We start from the raw sequence: 21,706 nt of genomic DNA, 5'->3' as shown, positions 1-21,706 counted from the left end.
TAATTGTTATATAGTTAAATTATGGCCGCACTCATCTGTGCTAAAGTAAGGAAATGTGAAATATAAGGAAATATGAATAGCATAATGGCTTATGAACTTTATGAACAAACACATGAGATATTTAGCACAAGATTTGGCCAAACGTTGTATGGTATCTGGGCTTTATCATGTCATTAGCCACAAGTAAGTGTTCACATTGGGCAGTCAGCTCAGATACCATAGGTAAGTGTTCACACCAGGCAGTCAGTGTAGTTACCCATTCGATCTGAGATTACCTTGACGTTTGGTGAATGGGCTCACAACGTTTGGCCAAATCTTGTGCTAAATATCTCATGTGTTTGTTCATAAAGTTCATAAGCCATTATGCTATTCATATTTCCTTATATTTCACATTTCCTTACTTTAGCACAGATGAGTGCGGCCATAATCTATTTTGTATGTATCTTTTTTGGCTATGCACTAGCATAAATTATTATATATATATTGTTCAGTCAGTTTACCTATTTTTGTTATATAGTTAAGTTATTGTTTATGAAAGAGTTAATTTAAAATGTTTATTTATGTTAATTTTTGTTATAAATAAAAATGTTTTGTTGATTCAAACTTGCAGCCTGCTTTACTGAATTCAGCATATAGTTATTTGCAGGACTGGTAGGCGGGGTAATGGGCTGGGTGCATGTATACAGAAGCATACATATAATGAGTGTGAGTGATGAAACATGTTAGTTGTTTTTAACAAAGCGTACACATCAGTGGATATAAACTGTAATTTTGTTTTATAACGAAAATAAAGATAACAACAACAAAAAACTTAAATATAACAAAAACAACAACAACAAAAAAAAATTAATGGCTGCCGCTCTGCTGTTGTGCAGCCATAAAACTTGCCAGCATCACTCCGTGCTGTTTGACTTGCTCAGTCAGTGTCCGCTGTGCCGCCATCATCCTCCTGTGTGAAGCCAGGAGGTCCTCTAATGTAGGGATTTCTATGGAGGGAATGGTAAAACTTATTCTGTACATGCATCTAACTATCAGGTACGTGTTTGTTATTTAACACTTACGGTTTCCGGGTAAATCGGGTGATGACGAGCTAAGGGACCACCCGGATCCTCTGGCATCACCGGCTAGGGAAAGATACAACACTTCATAGTACACAACAGGCCTATCCTTTACAAGTTGTATGGACCTTTTTTTTTTTAGTGCAAGAATTACTGGGAGACAAGGCTTCACCCATATCACGGAGTGATGCTGGCGAGCCTGTTGGTGACGAGCCTGTAGGTGACTCCGGCTGGGGCTCCGGGTCTGCTGGTGCTGGAGAAAAAATAAATTATTACATTATTACATACCTGAGGTGCTGCACTGTAATTACTGTTGTAACTAATGTGCCGCCATATACAGGGCCGTATTTTGGGTCATATGATCAGGGGCCTCATTGTATGCAGGACTGTGCAGTGCTGGTTGTCCTGGTGATGGATGAGGGTTCGTTTATGTGTGGGGTAAGGAGGGGTTTACAGTGTGGATGGAGCAGAGCCGCATGTGTACGAGGTGTGCAGAGCGGAGCCGAGTGTGTACGAGCTGTACGGAGATGACTGGCATGTGTGCGAGGTGTAAGGAGTGGAGCCGCGTGGGTGCGAAGCGGAGTCGTGTGTGTGTGTGTGTGTGTGTGCGCGCGGTGTACGTAGCGGAGCCGGGTGTGTACGAGGTGCACTGACAGCGTAGCCGGGTGTGTACGAGGAGCACTGAGCGTAGCCGGGTGTGTACGAGGAGCACTGAGCGTAGCCGGGTGTGTACGAGGAGCACTGAGCGGAGCCGGGTGTGTACGAGGAGCACTGAGCGGAGCCGGGTGTGTACGAGGTGCACAGAGAGGAGCCGGGTGTGTACGAGGCGCACTGAGCGGAGCCGGGTGTGTACGAGGCGTGCGGAGCCGAGCCGGGTGTGTATGTAGCGGACCGGCATGTGTGCAGTTATTAGTACTGCGAGTTTTCTTTGTATATAGGTGTGGGGGAGTAATTTTCCTTTTGTTGAACTTTTTATTGTTCCTCCTGGGGTCTTTGACATTCATCATTACTGATAGGCTCTCTGTATGAGAGTCGCTAGCGCTTGCACGTGGCTTATCAGTGGAAGTAAATGAAGACATGGACCCTGATTGTGATCTATTGATAACACCACCCATATTGCTTCTTCTCCCCTCATACATTGTTTTGTTTTGAAAATCCAAAATTTTCCCGTTGGAATTTGCGAGATTTAAAATTGACAATTACCTTTTCCCATCTTTGAAAACTCACATCAAGGTCCCTATTAAACTCCTCCGATGCAGCCACAGACAGTTCTTTTTTATGGTCACTCTGGATTTCCTCAATCTCTTTTTCAATCTCTTTAAGTTTGGCGTCGTCCAATTTCAAGAGTAATTCCATTAACCCTTTTGAACACTCCCCAGCAATCTTCTCCCAATTACTTTTAAATACATCATCATTAATTGCAAAGGATGGAAAAATTTGCACATGTAATCCACGAGGGACAAAACCTTTGGCAATGTATCTCTCAAGAAAGGCTCGGTTCCACCACACCTTGGTACGCTTGTGGAGGAGATCCTTTAGTCGAGCTGTCTGCTCCTGTGCATCCCTGCCATTTAAAATCAAACTTGAGTCCTCTTTAAATACCTTATTTAATTTACTGAGCCATGCCTGATCACGGGCTCGATAATCCATATGCTTTGGATCAGAAGCTGTGAATAACACAGAAACAATTAGAACTACAAACATGTCCAAAAGCATACCAGTAATACATAGGGACCTTCACTACTAGACTGAATCCCAAGGTGCATTTAGACAGGGGGGGTGTCAAAATGTAGCAACCTAAAAAAGGATAGCTAGTATCCACACACACCACTCACCAAAGAGATATATAAAATATTAAAGTTTATTATGTTGCAAAAAAATCTAGGCGATACACACATTGAATAAAATCAAGTACAGTCACAGTTGATATGAAAAGATAGGTAAGAGGAAAAGAGTTTAACTCAAGTAAGACACACGTGGTGGCAAGGTGGAAAATAACAGGCACTGGGTCATTGCAAACTATCTAACATGATGCAGACCTATCCCCATCAACCCAGCAAGTGCTGCTCAGATAACATAATAAAGTGCTAACAGTGCAAATATATAGGTCTGCAGAGTATGTAATAAGAGATTCAAAGCATACCCATATGAGTAGAAGCCCGTCCACGATACCACAGAGACCCCAACGTACGTTTCGCTTCTCATTTTCTCAAGGGGAAGGCGTGTATGTCATATCCTACCTAGTCCTGTTTTTATGTCCGTCCTACTCTGTTGTGGGCCTATCATCATTCTTATTATGTATTTGATCACTAGCTATCAATATAACTATAAATATCTAGGAATCTTTTTTTAAAACTTTCTATTTATAGACAAAACAGTACCAAAATCAGAAAATAGAGGAATCAACATAATTGAAAGCAAAGTGAAACAGTGCTTTACAAATATGTCACATAACAGACAATACATAAAATAAATAATGGTCCTCAGAGATTGAGGCAATCAACCATAACGTAAGCAAAATTTCACACAGAGGTTTTTAGTTCTGTCAAAGTTGTTCCCTTTTGGAATAGAAGGAGAAAAATCAGAGAGCAAAGAGAAGTTCATAAAGAGGGAAGAGTGAAATAAAAAGACTTGAGGAGGGATGAGGGGATGGAGATGAACAGAGGAGCCAAACCAGGTGACCATTCAATCTAGACTCAAGGGGTGCTGGAACTCTATCCAATAGTAGCAAGCTTTGTAAAAGGCCTCATATCTGCTGTACAAGCAGTCAAATCCTCCATATATATTAAAGGGAATCTGTCACCCCATTTTAGGCCTATAAGCTAAGGCCACCGCGATCAGGGGCTTATCTACAGCATTCTATAATGCTGTAGATAAGCCCCCGATGTAACCTGAAAGATAAGAAAAACAAGTTAGATTATACTCACCCAGGGGCGGTCCTGGTGAGGTCTGGTCCGATGTGCGTCGCAGTCTGGGTCCGGTGCCTCTCATCTTCATACGATGACGTCCTCTTCTTTGCTTCCTGTCGTGGTTCCTGCTCAGGCATAATTTGACTGCCCTGTTGAGGGCAGAGCAAAGTACTGCAGTGCACAGGTGCCAGGAAAGGTCAGAGGGGCCCGGCCCCTGCGCACTGCAGTACTTTGCTCTGCCCTCAACAGGTCAGACAAAGTACATATGCGCAGGAGCCAGGGTAGGAAGCAAAGAAGAGGACGTCATCGTATGAAGATGGGAGGCGCCGGACCCGGACCGTGAAGACTATCGAACCGGACCGAACCGGGACTGCCCCTGGGTGAGTATAATCTAACTTGTTTTTCTTATCTTTCAGGTTACATCGGGGCTTATCTACAGCATTATAGAATGCTGTAGATAAGCCCCTGATGGCTGTGGCCTTAGCTTATAGGCCTAAAATTGGGTGACAGATTCCCTTTAAATCATTGACCTTAGAAATTCAGAGGACATGCAGAGTGCAGTGGCTTTCTTTCAAAGTAGAGGCATACAAGCCATCACCAAAAATTTTAGGAGTGAATGATTACATGAGGAAACAGAAGTCTCACAGAGCTGTAATAGAAACAGTTTAGGACCCACTTCAGATGAAATGCTTGTAACCGACTTGATAATGCTCTTCAATTTGGTCCAAAACCAGAACCAATATAGGACAGGATCAAAAAATGTTAAGGCAATCAACCTCATGTTATCCACATCTCCAACTTAGAGTCTATGGAGAGAAACATTTTGTTTAATTTAACAAAAATCCTATACCATCTTGACAAGAGTTTGGAATTCTATTTCTGCAGGTGTGAACTTATAGAGGATTTATGTGCCAAGGACAATACCCTATCTCTCTGTTCAATGGACAGGGACATCCCCAAGTCTTCCTTCCATTGTGTTCAAAATCTAGGGGGAGGCTGATTCAATGGGTTGACTAGCATAGAGTGAACGGATGAAAATGTATGCCGAATCACACCCTTGCCCATGTTTTCGAATAAGGATAGGCTATGTGTATAACGGGAGTAATTTGGGAGGGAAGGATGAAAATGGCGGAGTTAGACAGAACATTAAAAACGCAGTGGCACAGAGTCTACAGCATCTTATATGGCCTCTAACGAAGGCCAGTCAGAGCCTGTTCCAATTTGATTTTCCCTGAACTTACTCCAAAAGATCCAAAGCTGAAAAACTGGATCTGACAAACAAGGAGGGAAGTTCGGAGAGCAAATAGTAGGGGATAGTGGAGATGGAATGGGAAGAAGAAGTTTGCGTATCTCTCATCTGGAGCAGCAACAGAGTGTAGTGCTAGATGTGAGATAATTTTTCAATGAGGAATGATTAATATTCGGTAACCAAGGAAGAGCAGATAATAAAATCTCTGAAAAGCTTTGTTCTATTTGCATCCATGGCTTCACTGAGGTGTGTCTGCACCAATCTAAGACTCTAAACATATGAGCAGAAAGATAGCCACCCCTACTTTATAGGAGGAATAGCAGAAGTCTAGCAGGTTTGTTTTGCCCATCGAAGCTTGTAAGGACACCATACATTTGAAAAAAGAATTGGGAATTTTAATGGACAGAGTTTGAAGATATAGAACATAGGGAAGAACATTTATTTTAAGGATTTCACATCTATCAAACCTAGCAAAATAATGTTTAAACCATTCCTTGCAATCATCTTTAATGTCCTGGAGCAAAGGCAGGAAGTTGAGGTTCAAGATGGAATTTATATCAGCTGAAAGGAGGATGCCAAAATGCTTCAAGGACTGTGATGACCAGCAAAATTTAAACAAATTTTGTAGAGAGGAAACTATCTACGATGAGAGATTAATATTCAAAGCCTCAGATTTAGATAAGTTAATTTTAAAGTTAGATAAGGAAACGTATCTTTTAAATTCCAACACTAAACTTGGGAGTGAGACAATCGGATTAGTGATGAGAAATAAGAAGTCATCCGCAAAGGCTGCAATCGTAAAATAAATCTTATGTATCAGATCCAATATCTGGATTGGATCTGATACACCAAAAAGAAGGGCTCAAGGGAAAGAATAAGGATTAAAAGAGAGGTCGGCCCTGGCATATACCATTTGCAGTAGAAAATCTCTCTCATGGTACACCATTCACTTGAACACAGAAGGAAAGAGCTGTAGAGCGAGTCAATCCACTTTAACATGGAGCACTGCAATCCAATTGATTTTAACACTTCTTCCACGTACACCTAGTTGACTCAGTCGAAGGCCTTTGAGCATCTGTGGATAGGAACATAAAAAGAGTGCCAATCACTTTGGCTTTATGGATAAGATTCAAGGCCTTAAGGCCCCGTCTCACTAAGCGATTTACCAACGATCACGACCAGCGATATGACCTGGCCGTGATCGTTGGTAAGTCGCTGTGTGGTCGCTGGGGAGCTGTCACACAGACAGCTCTCTCCAGCGACCAACGATCAGGGGAACGACTTTGGCATCGTTGAAACTGTCTTCAACGATGCCGAAGTCCCCCTGCAGCACCCGGGTAACCAGCGTAAACATCGGGTTACTAAGTGCAGGGCCGCGCTTAGTAACCCGATGTTTACCCTGGTTACCAGCGTAAATGTAAAAAAAAACAAACAGTACATACTCGCCTTTCGGTGTCCGTCAGGTCCCTTGCCGTCTGCTTCCTGCTCTGACTGAGATCCGGCCGTACAGTGAGAGCAGAGTGCAGCGGTGATGTCACTGCTGTGCTCTCACTTCTCACTGTACGGCCGGCAGTCAGTGAGAGCAGGAAGCAGACGGCAAGGGACCTGGACACCGAAAGGCGAGTATGTACTGTTTGTTTTTTTTTACATTTACGCTGGTAACCCGGGTAAACATCGGGTTACTAAGCGCGGCCCTGCGCTTAGTAACCCGATGTTTACCCTGGTTACCAGTGAAGACATCGCTGGATCGGTGTCACACACACCGATTCAGCGATGTCAGCGGGGCCTCAACGACCAAAAAAAGGTCCAGGCCATTCCGACACGACCAGCGATCTCGCAGCAGGGGCCTGATCGCTGGTACGTGTCACACATAGCGAGATCGCTATGGAGGTCGCTGTTGCGTCACAAAACTTGTGACTCAGCAGCGATCTCGCTAGCGATCTCGCTATGTGAGACGGGGCCTTTAGTGTTATTGTCTCTCGCCTCTCTGTCAGACATAAACCCTGCCTGATTAGGGTGAATGATCTCTTCAAGTAAAGGTGCTAATCAGGTTGCCAGAATCTTGGTAAAGAGTTTAAAATCTACATTAAGTTGTTATGCACGTGGTTGTGGAACTACTATGCCAATCCGAGAAGAGCCTGGAGGGGCGTAACTAAGTGAACACTTGGTTCTTGACTAGAGCCCCTGAGGGTGTGGTTAGACTTGAAACCAGGTGGATGCCAGGTGCTACTTCAAACAAAAAAATTGTTAACACCTTATAGGGTCAGTCAATTCTATAAAGAAATACATATATTTCTGAGACCATTTGATGAACCCCAGTGCAACAAAAGAAAATGAGTGGAAACCACTCACATGTGTAGCAAGACCAACCACCAGAACTATAGACCAAACTCAAAGAAATTAGTAGCACGGATATACGTTTAAAAATATTACTTTATTTGCAGTGGTTACAACATATTTTGTGTGCACATGTTTGAAAACAAAAAAATAATAGGCGACATATATAAAAAATCACCAACATATAAAAACCTAAATAGGCATAAGGGGCACCATAAAAGGATAGGATATTATGCAGGACTCCTACAGATAAAATCTAAGTGTAAAAAAAGGGGGAATGGTATTCCGCAAGTGACCTCAAAATTATGTGAACAAACTCAAGATATGAAGCAATAATAGTATCCCACAGCATGAGCATATATATAAGGCAAAAAATTGTGCAAGGTGCAATGTGCCATATAATCGAAAAAAGGGGGGAAGGGGTGGAAGGAAGTGATTAGGAGTTCCTGTACCTTTAAGGCGCCACCAGATCCGAACAATGCGCACACCCCGACACGCGTTTCGGATATAAAATCCTTCGTCTCCAAGTATTTGTAACTAGCATCCAACATTCCCCCTATCTGTGGTTTCTAATCCCTCAGCTGTCCATGTACCGCGTGCTCCACCTAGCTTCTTCACGAGTGCCCTTGGCCCGTGTGCTCACCCAGACCTTAGACTTAGAGACTAAACCTCACCCATTGAGCCTGCTTTGTGTAACACCAACAACGCTTTAGTTGATTGACAGGTCAGGTACACACAACTATGTTTTCTCTGAAATGACAGGCTAGCATTGTAGAGAAAATCATACCCCCAGCAGTTGTGCTTCCTGGCTCTGATTTATGCTGCATATGCTTTAGGGCTCGTTCACACTGGCAAGTAGCCAGCATATAACTCGGACAAGTGCTATCTGATTTTTCATTAGATAGCACTCGCTCTAATATTATACTATGGAGCAGTGCCAACTAGCGTTTATTTTCTCATGCCGAGTTGACATGAGAAAAAATATTGCAGCATGCTGCAATTGGCAGTGTATACAGGACCCATACAAATCTATGGGCGCATGCAAAGCATAGGACTGCACTCTGATGTCATCCAAGTGCTGTACAATATACGCCGACTCACAGAATGGTTAAAATGGAGAAATTAAGTTGTCCATTTTTTCCGCACCTGTGATCAAATTCTAGCATGCGACAGAATTGGTATCACAGTAAGATATCACTTGTATCAAACTCGCAGCAGAGTTTGAGCTGAGGGTCTGTTGCATATAGCTTCAGATTCTCTTGCATGAGAGAATCATTGGGTGCTATACACTAGTGTGAGCGAGTGTCTCACAATTCTGTCTTATGAATCTTACACACATGCTGTGCTTGTGAATGCAGTGTAAAACCACAACATTATTACAATGCGGGGACGATTTGTAGCAGTTATACAGAGATTAGCTTCACAATGCTGTAAAGCATGCTTATATCAGTAATAGTATCACAGTGGGAAGAGAACATTATCCTAAGTGGCTAAATAGATTCATGTAGCATTACTCTGGCTAGAGGTTACTGTAAAAAAATGCGTCTTTCACACCCCATGACATGTTCATAGGTTCTAATATTTCCTGCTTTCCCATTAGCGCTATCATATATCACATACGTATTTAGTACACACATTGCTAACACTTACATTACAATTACATTTCTATCCTCATTCCTACAGGAAACTCCCAAGACCCCTATTATCTTTGCCAGCATATGGTGGGAGACAGAGGGCATATAAAGATTACACAGATTTTAAGGGTCTTCCGTATGGCTAACAGACGTCAGCTGGATAATTCATGCTTTCATGAAAATATTTAGAAGTCATATAACCCCTGATCATAAAAAGATTTTATTTAATTGGAGTCAAGATATATATATATATACATATATATATATACATATATATATATATATATATATATATATATATATATATATATATATATATATATATATATATATATATATATATATATATATAGTTCTAGTGATATTTACGTATATATATTGTTAAGTTCTGCATATTGTTAGTGGTTGAGGTACTAAGGGTAAATACACACTAGGCATTTTTTCTGCTTTTCTTTTCTGTAGCAAAACCTAATCTCTTGGCAGGAAAGAGGCTGCAGAAAAACAAGCAGGTTTTGCTTTTTTCCGCGTTTTTGCGGCATTTTTTATGCGTTTTTTGTGGCGGTTTTGGCATGCTAGATTTGTCTCCTCTGCATGGTGATAAAGTTTAGTGTTGAAAAAAAAAGTCCTATTCTATAGAATCAGGGCCTGGCACAAAAAAAAATGTAGTAAAACCTGATACCTGCATTTTTGGTGCTTTTATTAGCGATTTTTTTTTTACAACCCATTCATTTCAATGGGTGAAAAACGCTGAAAGAAGTGACATGCTCTATTGTGCAAAAAAACATGCAAAGCACAAAATCCTGATGTAAAAAAACCGAAGCTGTGTGCGTGAGATTTCTGTTATCTCATAGACTTTGCTGGTACTGTAAAACACAGATGAAAATTTGCGTTAAAAAAGCTTTAAAAAAAGTAACAAAAACACCTAGTGTGAACTTAGCCTAAAGGTGCATAAAACTGATGTTTAGGATCAAAACCTAACAGACCCGCACAGCGACATAATATGACGTTAGGCTACGTTCACATTTGCGGTCAGCGCCGCAGCGTCGGGCGCCGCAGCGGCGCCGCATGCGTCATGCGCCCCTATACTTAACATGGGGGCGCATGGACATGCGTTGTGCTGCGTTTTGCGCCGCATGGCCGCAAGCGTTGGACGCAAGAAACGCTTCAAGTTGCATTTTTTTTTGCGTCCAACTTGCGGGCAAAAACGACGCATGCGGCGCAAAACGCAGCGTTTTAGCGTGCGTTTTGCCGCGTTTTTGTTTGCGTTGTGCGCTGCGGCGCCGACGCTGCGGCGCACAACGCAAATGTGAACGTAGCCTTAGCCAGTAGCGTAGCTACCGGGGGGGGGGGGCGCCCCGGGCCCGGTGCTCTGAGGGGGCCCACCCGGGGTTACGCTACTGTAACTGTATCGGCGCACGCAGCCACTTCATTGGAGAAAACTGTGCTTTTCTTTCAAAAATAAGGAAATTTCTAAGTGACCCTAAACTTTGGAAGGGTAGTGTACATAGGATACATCTTAAACTGTAATCCTGCCTTTAATGATAGTAAGATGATTACTGAAAAATTATCTGTAAAAAACATAAATGCCCACCTGCTATTAGGTTCAGTGATCAGAGTGAAAAGCAAAAGTTTTCAGGATTTTCAAAGTGTTCTGGTCATTGTTCATGAAGGGACGATCTTTGTGGCACTTGCGAAAGTGAAGTTAGGAAAATCCTTTTCGCTCTTGCTGACACTAAATAAGACCGGTTTCACATTTGCGGTTGTGTCCGCAGCGTTTCTGATGCATACATCCACATGTGTCTTGATTTCATATCTTTTACATTGTGGACGCAGGTACATGCGTTTGCTTACGCATGCGACGTTTCGTGGTGTGCGACGGGGGCGGCTAACACATCATGTTGCAATTTTTGAGGCATCAAATTTCCGCTGCCATATGCATGCAGACACTTGCGGAAGGAGTGCGTAAAAAAACGCATTACAGTCTATGGGAACGCATTGGTACGCAAGGACATACGCACGATTGTGTTTGCATACACATACGTTTTTATGAGTAAACATGCCCAGGAACTGGTTTTAAGCCACCCCTCAAAGAAAGCTTTTAAAAGAGGGTGTGGGCACTGGAAGTCCACTTCTCCCCAGACTTTGGAAGCGATATAAGGCATTGCAGCACCTTTTTTGGAAGACTGACTATCAAAATGTGAGTATACAAGCTATATGTCTGCCTGTTTGTTTTTCTCCCTGCAGTCTGTAATCATTTCTGTCTCTCTTGCAGCATTCCTTATCATGTCCTCCACTGCAGAGCAGACCTCACACAGTGGACCGGAGACTGAAGTGAGTACATTTGCTACTGATTGGTAAGTATTCACTGTCACTATTACACATAAGGCAAAGTATATATTTTTCTTTCCAGAGCCATTCCAGTGCAGATGATCAGCAGCAGACTCACTCCCAATTTCCGGTGGCAAGACGGCGTGTAAGTATTCTTGACTGCTTTTGGTTATTCTTGACTGTTTTTGGTTATTCTTGACTATTTTTGGTTAAATGTTTTATCTTTACAACATTAATGTCTTTCTTTCATTTCTAGGTTCCACAACGGGAGGAAAAAGCAGTTGACAATGACCTCCTCATCACACTTGTGCAGCAGCGGAAGCAGCAGCACTCTGACGCTGTGGTGATTCGGCGGCTGTGGAATGAGGTGGCCGAAGCGCTGGATGACTAGGACAACACCACGCCATGAGTCAGAAAGGAATTTTGTAAGTATTGCAATGTGGTCTGATGCGGCAGTGAACCTGAAGGCCAGGATCACACAACTGTGTGTGATGCGATAAACTTCCGCAAGTTTCTCACATCAGACATGGTTGTGTGATCCCGGCCTCAAGTGCATTGTTTAACAAATTTTTTTTTCACCCTCCACAGTGAACAAAGTCAAAACCTGTTGGCGTTCAATGAAGGATCGTTTCAACAAGGACCTGAGACAGGAGATCCAAGTTCACAGTGGTGCTGCAGCAAGGATCGGGAAATATAAGTACCACCGGTTTCTGGCTTTCCTGAGGCCTGTCCTTGCTCAGAGAATGTAAGTATTTTTGTGTTGTATTCCATTGTGTTGTATTCCCTAATCTGAATTTTTCTATTCCACAGGAGTTGGCGCTTTTACAATTGTTATTTTTGGTAGTAATATTTTACTTTTGTTTTCACAAAACCTGGAGCAGCACCCTCAAACCTGGATGGTCCTCTGGAGTGGTCCCGCATCGAACAGCCACAGGCCAGTCCCAGCCATCCATCAGCGATGCAGCAAGTGGGCCGGCGTCACAGGCTAGAGAACAGGCAGCTGGTCCTTCAGGTGTTCCCCTGTCCCAGTCCTCTGCCTCTTTTTTGGGAGGGTCTTCCCGCCAGCGGCAGAAGGCCTCGGACAGGTAACTCATGCCCGAGTTTATTCACTTGAGCTCGGTCTTCCAGAATGGCCTGAAGGCATTGGGATATAGACTGGAAAGCGGTCTGACTCATATTAACACACTTTTCTGGGATGTCAACCAATGCCTTGACCATCTGGAAGCTGACCTCCAGAGACCGGCACACCATTTATTTTTATAAGATAGAGCGGGGCATGTCGGAACACCTTACGCTTGAACTCCAGCTGAATGTGATGCAGGCCTGCAATGCTACTTACTTTCAGGTTATGCAGCAGACTCTGTACTTACAGCAGCCACAGGTGGTATTTCCACCTGTGCCAGCAATTACACATTTTACCTCAATACGGAATTCTGCTGCATACCACTGTGCACCATGCCCAGTTCTGCCGCACACCACTACACTGCCACCACCATGCCGGTGCTGCTGAAAGCCACTCCACCACCATGCCGAGTCCTGCTTCTGCATGGCCGTCCACCACCATGGTGCTTCAGCAAACTGCACGTCCGTCCACCGCCACCACCATGGCGGTTCAGCAAACGGCACGGTCGTCCCGATCCACCACCATGGAGGTTCAGCAAACTGCATGTCCATCCAGCGCCACCACCATGGCGGTTCAGCAAACTTCATGGCCATCCCAATCCACCACCATGCCGGTTCTGGATCCCACCACTCCCACCCTCCCAAGGAGATGAAGAAGCCACCAGCATACTCATGGTGCTCATACTCATGAAACCAAAAAAGAAGAAACGGGCAACAAGAACTGTCGTACTACCTCCATCCTCACCTCCAAATGTGTCTGTGTTGTCCAGTTTGTCTCTCCCTTTCAATGTGTCTCTCCCGTCTCATGCTTCCACTCCTAATGTGTCTACTTCCATCCTTGACCTCCCAGACCCAACAAATTTACTAGGCCCTTCCCCTGGAACTCCTTCATCATCCACACCAAGCCAATCCTCCCAGCTCCACACCCCCAGGTCCATAACATTTCTCCCTAATTGTCTCGTAAAAAATATATATATTTTTTTGTTTGAGTTGTTAAATAAATTTTTGTGCTTTTTTTCCCCTATCACTGCTTGTCTCTTTTGTCGCCTTCAACACACCGTGCACCGTCAACACACACGTAGCCATCTACACACTCTGTGTTTTTGCCACCTCATAGCTCCATGACACACAATCTGCTGCCCCTCTTTTTATTTTCTTTACACTGCAGCTTTGCTTCTTGTGTGTGTCATGGAGCTATGAGGTGGCAAAAACACAAAGAGGATTGAAAATCCTCAAAAAAAAATATTAATACAGCACAAAGGGTCAGGGGTCAGCAATGCTCACAAGCCCAGGTGTCAGCACTAGTGCACTAAGGATGCTGGGTTTTCTGCATCCTGAGTACACTAGTTCTGACACATGGGCAGGAGAGTAACGATATGAGTTGGATTAGCGCCATCATCTCTTCAGTCTGCATTAATCTATTGGACTATAGAAATGCTGACTGAAGAGACGATGGAGCTAATCCAAGTCACCTACCATTGCACTGACCTCAGTGAGAAGAGGTGTAGTGTAAAGCATGGGTGACATAACCCAATTTGGTTAAAATCCACTCCCTATCTCATGCAATCTGCATTAAACAGGGACTGGATTTTATAAAGACTGTAGTTGTGAACCGGTGATCACCTTATTAAACTTTAAAAAAAAGGATTGTCATGTAGAGGGAACTTGGAACTGGTGTTTCACTAGAGGTGTTTTATTTTCATAAAACATTAAATGTACATTTAAACATTCCAGGTACATAACTTAGATAACATTACAAGAACATTTTACTAAATCATTTAATCTTGCCATGCCACACGTCCATTCTCAGAAATAAATTAGGCCACAAATGTATCTCTCATTTGGGCAATTTCAACTGTTGTCCTCAGAGGGTGATGATGGTAATCTGGAAATGGGTTACTAACAGGTTCATCAAGTTCAATGTTGGGTCGCTCTTTAGCCACTATATAGTTGTGCAGAACCACACATGCCTTGACCGCCTCATCGACTGTCTCAATGTTCAGATTAATGGCTGTCCCTAAAATGTGCCCTTTCGAGACCAGCATACCAAAGGTTCTTCTTGCCCTGGTCACTCGGTAATTAAGAATCCTTTTTGTCTGGTTCAAGTCCCGACTGGAATATTGTTTAAGGAGGTTTCCACACATCTGAAAGGCCTCATCATCTTCAACCACAACAAATGGCATTGGCAGGCCTTCAGTGTTGGGAAGAGGTCGTGGCAGGGGGAAATTAAAATGATTCCCAAACAACCGTTGGCCCATGTCTGAGTTTTTAAATGTCTGGGTTTCTTTACCACGTCCAAAAGATCCAATATTCACGGCGATAAACCTACAGTCCGCAGCTGCAATTGCCATAAGCACTATGGAAAAATATTTTTTATAATTAAAGTACTTGGATCCAGTTCCAGCCAGTTTGGTAATCCGGATATGTTTTCCATCCACTGCTCCCAAACAGTTGGGGAAATAACAAACTTCAAAAAAAAAATTTCTGCAGTTTCCTGCCAGATTTTCGTGGTGGGTAGGGGGATAAATTCCTCACGGAGAACATCCCATAAAGCCCAGCAGGTGTCTGAGACAATCCCAGATAGTGTTGAAATTCCAATCGGAACTGGAAAAGGAGCAATGATAGGCTCTCTCCGGTAGCCAGGAGTCTGCCAAACAGAGAAAGAAAAAAAAATCAGAACAATAATATTTATGACAGGGGTTTTGCAAAACAGAGAAAAAAAAAAAAAAAAGAAAAAGGACAAGGACATAGCTTTTAGAACAATAATATTTAGGACAGTTTTTTTGCTAAACAAAAAAAGGAAAAAAATTAAGTACATTGCAGAACAATAATAATTATGACAGGCGTTTATTTTTAAATATTATGTACCTCAGTGTCACCAGCAGATGTTCCTCAGCAAGAATCGCTCCATGGAGCTGGGTGTCCTTCCTGCTGATGGCTCCTTGTACACGGTCCAGCAATTCCATGAAGCTGTCATGAGACATTCTTGTGTACTCAAAATATTTCTCCGGGTTTTAACGGAGCTCACTATACAAGCAGTGGCAGGCTCCGCGGCTCTGTCGGAGTTCAACAATGGAGTGCTGACAAAAGCGCTGGTGTCATCTTCTCTGTCTTTCTCTTTTCCATTCTTGTTCACAAGCAAATGTAAAGGCAAGAAACAAGTCGACATCCAAATCCAGACTCTGGACATATAACTCTCCATGCGAAGATCCATCTTGATGCTGGATAGAGGAGCAAAATCTGATGATTTCATCTGTACAAGGGTCTATATACAGAAATCCTATGAGACACGCCTATTTCGCATGGCTTGTGTCAAGGAAATTCTCCTGGAAAATCTTTTTCCTATCGAACGCATGCACATAAAAACCGCAAACGCATGCAAACGCATTCAAATGCAGCGTTTTTTTCCATCATGCGTAAACTTATGCAGATAAAAAATGCTGCGTTATCATGCATTTTTGCATGCATTTGCGGTTGCGGACAAGACGCTGTGGACTCAATCGCAAATGTGAAACTAGCCTAAATGCACAAAGATATGTTTAAACAGATTCCAGACCTAGCAGTGTCACATTGTCAGTAACGTAGATCTAAATGCCCTTTGTGTTATGCTTTTTACCTTCTTTTTACCTTGAAGCATAAGCTATTTATACTTGTAAGGCCGGAGTCACACTAGACCGTAATACGGACAAGTGCTATGCGATAAAAAAATTGCATAGCACTCGGACCAATGTTAATCTATGGGGCAGCTCACATAATCGTTTTTTTCCTCGGCCGTTTTCAGTGCGCGAGTGAAATCGCAGCATGCTGCGATTGTCACTGACACTCGGCCGAGTCTCTGCTCACTCGCACGTATATAAGCCGATGGGTGCGAGTGAGACAACGCACATCACTCAGATATCATCCGACCCCGGCAATGGAGGAGATGGAGAAATTCATTTCTCTGCCTCCTCCGCAGCTGTGGTCCGATCCGCTCTCTGCGAAAGAAAGGAAGGAAGCAGGAGAATTTTCATGTAAGAAAAAAGAAGTCGTCCCAGATAACCCAATACCAATCCAGTATTTATATTAGGTCCACAGGTGCCAGTTAAATCGGCACATGGGAGCTGCTGCTCACGCCATTACGAATGCTACCGCCCAGTGCCATCGCGGTGGCGCATGCGTGTTGAGCCAAAAAGGTACTGTGACATCATATGCACGTGAGTGTCGCCCAGTAGATGACCCAACGGAGCAATAAGGCAGCAGAGGACAGCGCGCATGTGCACATTGGCGGCCATGTTTGAGAAGTCCACAGTAAGCTGCCATTTGTACACCTGTCAGCAGGCACAGAGAATCATGCTAGAGGGAATTGCAGGTTGTAAAGTGCTATGTGCGTGTAAACCAACACGGAAAAGTGACAAGTGCAAAATGCTTCATAATGGATAGAAACAAATAAACAAAGCAAAAGAGGAAAAAATCCATAATAGTAACATAGTATTAAGAATCGGTGCAGAAGAAGGGAAATATCAGCGCATAACAAGTATTACATGCATCAAAGAATTGTTTATATTGACTGGCAGGAGGGGGGGCATTTTTTGTCATGCTAAATTGTGGGCACATTGTACATTTAACTGACCCCTGTGGATCTAACATAAATACCAGACAGGACACCATCACACTGACATCTCCCCTTGAGAAAGCCATACACGAAACACGCGTCAGGGTAGTGATGATGGGCTCAATCGTTCCTCCCTCATTATGGGTGAGCAATACTATTTATAACCTTTTCCCTCGTCTAATTCTGTGCCCATGGTTATTTTGTCCTTTACTAGTATGGTTATATTGGTGTTCTGAGACTGGCTGTGTAGGTGTATTGCACATTGCATGCTGTATGACATGTTGAATCTATTTGTTGCTCTCCATTATTCTTCTTCATCATTTTGACACATTAAGGCTATGTGCCCACATTGCAGAATGTAAGCAGAACGTTCCTCATCAAAACCGGACTCCCTTGCCAGGAAATCCACTCACGTTTTTCTAGCATTTTTTTGCGTCTTTCTCGCGTTTTTCATGCGTTTTTTTCCGTGCATCCCAATACAATTATATAGCGGCAAAATCACTGCGATTCCACAAAATTAATGAACATGCTGCGTTTTTTTCTGCCACGGAAAAAAACTCAGCATGGGCACAACAATTGCAGAATGCCATTAAAAATAATGGGATGCGTTTTGTAAGCGTTATTTAAGTATTTCCGCAGCGTAAAAACGTGGCAAAAACACATAAAAAATGCAACGTGGGCACATAGCCTTATAATTGATGGCAACTATTTTAAGTCTTTCAATAAACGTTTTTTAATATTATTGGTGGCTTATGGTTACTCTATTTTTTCTCTCTTTCGCTCATCATGTCTGGAGCTCACTGCTTGATTTTGTGGTATTGACTTATTTCGTGGGGGATGCTAAACTCTAGTCCTTTACATTTATAATGATTTAGTGCTATATAAATGTTTTCTCATTGATATACATAACTGTGTTTCTTAAAGGAGTCAGTATAGTTGACTGAAAGAAATAACATTTACATAACATTATATCTGGCTAATGATAGCTTGGCTAATCTCACAAGCTTTTTTCCATTATGAATAACATTAAAATATACTAAGGAAAAACTACAAGAGGGACTCAATGTTATGCTATTAAAAAGGATTTCTACTGCTTCTCTTGTCCTTTTAAATTGACCGATCGCATTTAGATTGTAAGTGGCAATAAAAGGAGAGCAGTATTTGTGAAACCCATTTTGTCTTATTAACTCACAGTAAATTGTCAACTGTTATTTCTGCAATCGCTGATCAACAAGACAATCTGCCAGCAAAATCCTGGATAAAAATTCTTATAGATCTGCATGCTTGTGCTGGAAATGAAGAAGACACATTATAAAAAAAAGCCACTGCTGGTAATAGCATGCAGCGCACAATGGAAAATCTTCAAAATATCCTCACTATTTTTATGTTCACTTTACTTTTTATTTTAAATACTTTTTTAAGGAATTCATAAAAAAACAAGTAGCTAATTCTGATAAATCCGATGGCTAAGACATTGTATTTCCACTGTATATTTATGTGTTACCAGGCTTGAGAGTTATATTAGACCTAAGTGATCAGTTAACAGTTCTTGACTGTTTCTAAGCAACAAACTATTTTTTTATTCTGGATTTCATATAATAAAGACAAGTTCAAACCGAAAAAAGGAAAAGCTAAACAGTCATAAAACTTATAAAAAGGATATTGTTCACCGTGGATAATTATGCAGCCAATGTTAAAGGGAACCTGCCGTGTGGAAATTGGTAACTGATCTGCAGGCGGGATCTTATAGAGCAGGAGGAGCTGATCAGATTGAAATATATTTTTTGTGGGAAAATTTTCAGTAGCACTTGCATTTTATTTACACTTTTATTCCAATTTTTATTCAAAATTATGAACTCTCTGATGTTTGCATGCATATGAGTCTAGTGGGCGGTCCTAATCAGTGATTGCAAGTGTTCCCTGTAAGACTGTGTATGCAGAGATAGCTTTCAATCACTAGCAGGTCCGCCACTGGACTCGTATATATAAAAACACCATAAATTAGAAGCTATGCTGAATTTTTTCCAACACACCTCTACAATTTTGTCTGGTCAATTTTTGGGGTTTTGCGTGAAGTTATGTCCAATTTGCCTTTTTTTAATCATTTTTGTATCGTTCCAATATACTGTACACAAAATAAAAAAACAAGAGAATAACAAAATGTGTAATTGCAATAATTTTGGGGGAGAAATCCTACATTTTCTGAAACAATTTCAAGGGTGCCAACACTTTTGGACATGACTGTATATTTATTTATTATGCTTTGCTTTGCTTTTATAGCGCTATCTTATTCCACAGTGCATATACATTATCATCACTGTCCCTAATCTAATTCCCTGTCAGTTTGTCTTTGGAATGTGGGAGGAAACCGGAGGAAACCCAGGCAAACACGGGGAGAACATACAAACTCCTTGCAGATGTTGTCCTTGGTGGGATTTGAACCCAGAACTGTAGATGAGCGAAGTTGTTTGGGTCCGTGCTTATATGGTGAGCTATAGCGCATACCGAATAAGCTGCAAAGGGAACCCAGATACATGGAGCGCTCCTGCTGATCAGATGTTTGGCTCCGTAGCTGCATGTGGCACAGTCACAACACACAGGCTCTCCATGCATGTGCTGTGACTGTCACACAGCCACGACACATGCTGCTACAGAGCCAAACAGCTGATCAGCCGGCGCGCTCCATGTATCCGGGCTCCCTTTGCAGCTTTTTTGGTATGCGCTATAGCTTGCCAAAGAAGCAGGGACCCAATCAAATTCGCTCATCTCTACCCAGGACCCCAGTGCTGCAAGGCTGCAGTACTAACCACTGGGCCACTGTGCTTCAGCTTCACCTTCTCTATAGCATGCTGCCTGCAGAACGGACTGCAAGTATATTATGACAGGTTCCCTTTAACATAGTTGTCCAATAGTAAAGTCTAGTTAATAAACATGATTGGGTACTGATCCAGTCAAGCAGTTAGAGAACAGTATAATGTATTCAATATAGAAATGTAAAGGTATTACATTTTACATGTATATGGACTGTGAGAACATTTTCAAATCTCAGAAAACTTTATTCACTTTGCCTAAACATGAATATTTAATTTAGTTTTTCACGGGGATAAAATCACAAAAGTCTTCTTTTTCCAGTTGTAGTTGTATATCCGCCCAATGGAGGGTAACAAATATATCATTAACCATATTTCTCACAATTTCTCCCCCCAGTAAATGATTATGAATATACGGTATGCCTATTTTCATTCTTTTAGAAGCGAAAGGCTGTCTGCAAGTTATTAATTAATTTATGCAAAAAAAATCTGAATTATAAAACAGCTGTAACCATGCAATTTAGTTTCTCAGGGTATGCAGCTTTCTCTCCTATTAAAATATTGAAGAGGTTGAAAAATGTGCTGTTCTCGCTCCAACCATTGTAAGAATTCAGAGCAATGGCTAGATTATCCCATTGCCGCCTTAGTTAATTTTTCTCCTTTATTGACATGCAATTCATGTCCGGCAGAGGCTGTTTAAAGCATTGCTAAGTGGCCACGCTCCCGATAGGGACAAGATTTTACATTTTAAAATTCATTAAGCTTATTAGTGAAATGGAAACTTATAAGTATATGATAAAATCTTACAAATCCTCTAGATACAAGGTCCTGGCAGATTTTTAAGTTTATTTTTTCTTACCTTTTTTATAGTAATGAGAAAAACCCATCATCATTTTTATTCATGTAGAAATTGACTTATTTAATTTAAAAGGTTACATTTATTTTTAAGGTCTCATTATTTAATTGAAAACAAAATAAAACGGAAAATGTTACAGTCGGATGGAATAATTGGATTGTACCTTTTAGGAGGATTGTTAAACATGGAAATATGTTGTATACAAAATTGCTCTATGATTAGTTCTTTGCCCGTCAGCGTGGAAAAACAGCATATTGCACATTCACTGCAGCTGTCTAGTTGAAGCAGCTGGATTGACACAAAAAAATCCTTTGGAATTATATTCTCTATGGATGGCATGGTTTAAAGCAAAGCTAATCAAACATAAATGTTTCGCCAGAGGCAATCTAAAGCATTACACATGTCAAGGCCACAAAATGCAATCTATAGCCGCTAGGGTATACACCTAGCCTACAAGAAGTGGTAAGTGATTTAACAGGACCTTAATGAGGTTGAGATCCTCAGAGGTACTTGGTGTTTAAAAGCATCCATATGGGTTATTAAGATTAAAATAAGGAAATAATAGGTCTCTGAAACTGTACATTTATTTTCTCTCTGTATATATTTGTACAAATTGGGTTAAAAAGGTGTTTTATGGAAAATTTATTATAATCTGATACATTTAGTGGCAGGAGATGCTGAAAAAATGCTCTTCAGTTGTAGCCTAAAATATATTATTATTCAAGCTGTACAATGTAATCACTCCATAGTAGGCTAGCTCCGTACAATCACCAAATGTGTCTACAGTGACATGTAAGAGGTAGAGAAAAAAG

This window comes from Ranitomeya variabilis, chromosome 5 (assembly GCF_051348905.1).
Source record: "Ranitomeya variabilis isolate aRanVar5 chromosome 5, aRanVar5.hap1, whole genome shotgun sequence".
In the NCBI taxonomy this organism is placed as follows: domain Eukaryota; kingdom Metazoa; phylum Chordata; class Amphibia; order Anura; family Dendrobatidae; genus Ranitomeya; species Ranitomeya variabilis.
The sequence above is the reverse complement of the archived record's forward strand: the minus strand, read 5'-3'. Positions refer to the sequence as shown.